Source organism: Buceros rhinoceros, unplaced genomic scaffold (genome assembly GCF_000710305.1).
Source record: "Buceros rhinoceros silvestris isolate BGI_N320 unplaced genomic scaffold, ASM71030v1 scaffold6109, whole genome shotgun sequence".
In the NCBI taxonomy this organism is placed as follows: Eukaryota; Metazoa; Chordata; class Aves; order Bucerotiformes; family Bucerotidae; genus Buceros; species Buceros rhinoceros.
Genome location: NW_010432169.1, coordinates 136,231 through 140,087, shown reverse-complemented (window position 1 = coordinate 140,087; position 3,857 = coordinate 136,231). Strand labels below are relative to the sequence as shown.

General features: G+C 47.4%; 1 protein-coding gene across 1 annotated transcript in view; it reads right to left on the bottom strand.

Moving 5' to 3' along the window:
• Positions 1 to 3,857, bottom strand: part of MDGA2 (MAM domain containing glycosylphosphatidylinositol anchor 2) — a gene marked incomplete at its 3' end in the record, with an annotated part of 126,341 nt that overhangs the window by 54,180 nt on the left and 68,304 nt on the right. The window lies entirely within an intron of this gene.

The window sequence follows — 3,857 nt, the reverse complement described above, 5'->3', positions numbered from 1 at the left end:
ATACCAGATTACAGGATTTTTATATTTTTTTCAATCCACCAAGAAAGCAAAAATTTCATTTATTTCACAATCTACATCTTTTTTTCCCCCCCCCACCTTCTTTTTAGCAGTCACTGCTACACAGTTCCCATAGAGCTTTTAAAGACATAATGGAACAGGGGCTTCTCGGCTTAAATGCATCTCCCCAGAGTGCTTTTTGTTCAGCAAGAGCTTTTTGCGCTAATGTCGAGCACAGGTCATTACTTTATATTTAAACTGACAGGCAATCCCACCCCTTTGAAAAATTAACTCCAAACACTCTGTTTCTGCTTCGCAGAAGGCAGAAGTCGCACAGAGTCAATTGGCACTAAAAAAATAGTTGCAGTTACAACGGAGGAGACAAAGCGATCTGAGGGTGATGGGAGCAGCTGCTGATGAGGCAACAAATCCGAGTAGGTGCACGCCAACACCTTCCAAATCAGTTCAGCGCTCTGCGCTTTAAGCCCTGTGAAACAATCCTCTGGCTCTGCCTGTTGCCCAGTCAAAGGTGCTGCCCAGCATGTTTGCTCTCGGACTGGATGGAGGAGCCACCTTATGCCCTTCGGCAGCAGCATCTTCATTGACACACTGGTAGCTGCAGAGATTTCACTTGCATCTTCCCCTGCGCAGTGTCTCTGGAGCATTTGTTCTCCCATGCTCTCAGAATTCTGAGCACCCAGTTTGAGTCGTGCTGAAAATGTGTAATTTTCCAGCAGGCGTGGACACGTGATTATCTTGATCCCTGCCTCTTTCCTGACTGTCACCCCAAATCTGTGCAGTGGGGTGATTACAGGTTTTTGTGTAGTATCTTAAGGATTACAAGACCAACCTTACCGTTTCTCTAACGCCTTTTGCTTCCCTCTCCAAATACGCATTGAAGAGAGAATCTGAGAGTCCAACAGCAAAGTCTAAGAGAGCCTCAGGCTAGAAGAGTTTCCTGGGATGTGGGATGAGCTTCCCATGCCAGACCAGGGCAAGGAACTGAGCCTGGGGCCACTTCACGGGTGAGGTCTCAGACTCCCAAGCTCCTGGCAATCATGTAAAGTCCTCTCTGCAAAGGTGCGCGGGACATGAAGAAGTCTCCATGTCACCATTACTCAATGCCACCATTACTCACACCAAGGGCTGCGAGCCACCAAGGTTTTCTAGAGAGGAGTCGAGATTCCTTTAGAGCTTCCTCTGCTTTCTAATGGTTTTGTCCAGAAATCCATTATGGGAAGCTGTTCTAATCATCAGTCTGAGAGCAGGATGCCAAGCTGCCCCCGATGAGAACGCCCACCAACCCTCAGACTGGCAATCACCTAAAGGACTCATTAACCTAAAGAAAACACATCGACAGAAACTTCTGTAATCAAAATCGGTGAGCAGGCAGCTCTGCTGAAAGGAGAGAGTGCTTCTGCTTTCCCTGCTTCGGCCCCAACACCTCGGTGGACCACAACATCTTCGATGGGTAGAAGTACCTTGCAGTACTTTGGGTACCACTACGCAGGCACTGGCTGGATTTCACAGTCGATCTCACTAAGGTTCTGTCGAGTGAACAGTGCATGGGCACCGATCTGCCTCTAGTGAGCTCCCGGCTGAAGCAGACAGAGGAAGGGGAAGATGCTGCAGTACGGCTGGGCCTCTTCAGGAGCGGCACCGTGGAGGAACTCCAAACAACACCCCGCAGCATTAACACTGTCTGACGGCCCAAAGGGAAAGGCACTAACGCAGCAGCTCAGCAGAACAGAGACAAAGAGAGCAGAGTTTGCAGCTTATGGCTGCCTTAAGAAAGGGGTTTCTTTGAAGGACGTCAATTTAACTGAAAGTATTAATTGAACTGCTTAAGAAGGCAGTGTGTTGTTTTGAAAGGGATCCATGTTCATCTGAGCTGCAGAGTAAGCAGCCGGCTTGGTTTTGTTGGAAGGATTTACGATCCCTTGTAAGCTCTATGGGCCAAAAGGAAAACAAAACTTCAAACAACAAAATAAAAAAAAAAATCCCCAAACTTATGACTCAATGAGTTCCTCACCACCACGGCAGCTTTAGTCTGTTTTTATTTTAAGAACGAACATCTCCTTTTGTGCCAATGCTCGCTGGAAGGAAGGAAATCAAGTAACAGCGGAAAAACAGAGAACATATCAAACGCTCCTGCATATTAGGAGGCTTCCAGATAGATCTTGGGAGCTGCCAATTGGGAAGCAATGCTCTGAGGGCAGTAATGGCACCTGCCACCCCACTACAGCAATCACAGAAACTAGTTATTGACACCCTGGAGAAGCAGAGAACTCCCCTACATGGCACCTCCACGCAGGTACCTCCTGCCCCACCTCTCAGGTGACACCTACTCCCCAAGCCGACACATCCGGTCCTCGTGCCATCTCGTGTATTTATCCCACTCCTCAAGGCCTTCAGGAGATGCTGATGGAGGAGGATGCAGTTGACCTCAAGACACTCAGCGTCACCTCACGCCTCAATCCTTGAATCCGCTTTTTAAACACAGCCTCATCTGCTGCCCCTGTTGCTCGTTGCTCCACACAATGCCTGACTTTCAAAAAGGATAAACTACTTCAGTTACTCATTTGTTTATTTTTATTTGTTTCTTTCTGAAGGATTCTCTCTGGGTTTAGATTATTATTGTTATTAAATGTGTGGCAGTTGTACGACACGATTCACAACGGGTTCCAAGTCAGGTGTGATGAGCAGTCAGCCACCACGACAGGAAAACACCCAGCAAAACCCCTCGAGAGCTGCTGAAGGTCTGTGCGTCCACAGAAGGAAGCACATAAAGGCACGTTCAGATGAACACGCAGTGAAATTTAGTGAATGTTAAAGCGAACAAATTTCACCTGAGCCCTGGTGATGCTTTGAGACAACCGTCCTTTTCTCTCTGGTGAGATCAGGGGATGACTGTCCACGCCGGGACTGGCAGTCCACCTGACAGAGGTGGGAACTCCATTTGCCAAACGCTCCTCCTGCAAGCTTGGCGCTACGTAGAGCAAATACTCTTTTCTCCTCAGCTGCTGTGTGGAACCCTGATACACAGCAACAGCAATGAAACAGAGAGAAGCAACAAGCAAAAAGCTAAGAAATACAAACGGAAAGTAAACCCAAACCTCTGATATGAACCTCTCTCATATTTCACTCCTAAACTCAGCACTTCTAGTAAACGTAAATCAACCACGACCAGATTCAGACAGTTCTCCTTTAACAGAAATAATAACGGGGAAAATCATAGCAGGAGCAATGCTCTGGGGGTAGAAGGGAGCTCTGCTTCATCCCTTTAGTGGTTGTTCCTCGTTGTGGCCCCTTCTCAGAATTAACAGGGCCACGCAACAGAGGGAAAAAAAAGAAAACAGTCACCTCAAACGCTTTAACTCTATTTTGTTCAACATTGTGCAGCTCCCAGGCATCTCACAGGCATGGTCTTCTATAAATAAAAACGTGAGGGCACATTATTATTATGCTGTGACTCATGAAATTTGTATCTGCAGGGAGCTGGGGACTGTGGCTTTTCCTCCGGGCTCCCTGGTGCTGTCTGCTGGGTCAATTAAAACAGCGAGATTTCTTTTCACACAAAGCCTCTCCTCTCCCTTTGTGCATTCCGAGCGTGCGTTTGGCTCACATGGCCCTTCCACAACCTCATCGTCAATGTAAATCACAGCAAATTCATGTTGACGCTGCATTCCTGAATCGAGACTCCTTTAGCCTCTCGACAGCAAAACCCCTAAGCCACATGTCAAAAATTCACATGGAAACACAATATTACAGATAAATCTGTGGACATCTCCCGATAAACTCCTGGGCTGACGCAATGTTCTCTCCCTGACCCCCAGAGCAGGAAGAGCTTCTAATTCCTC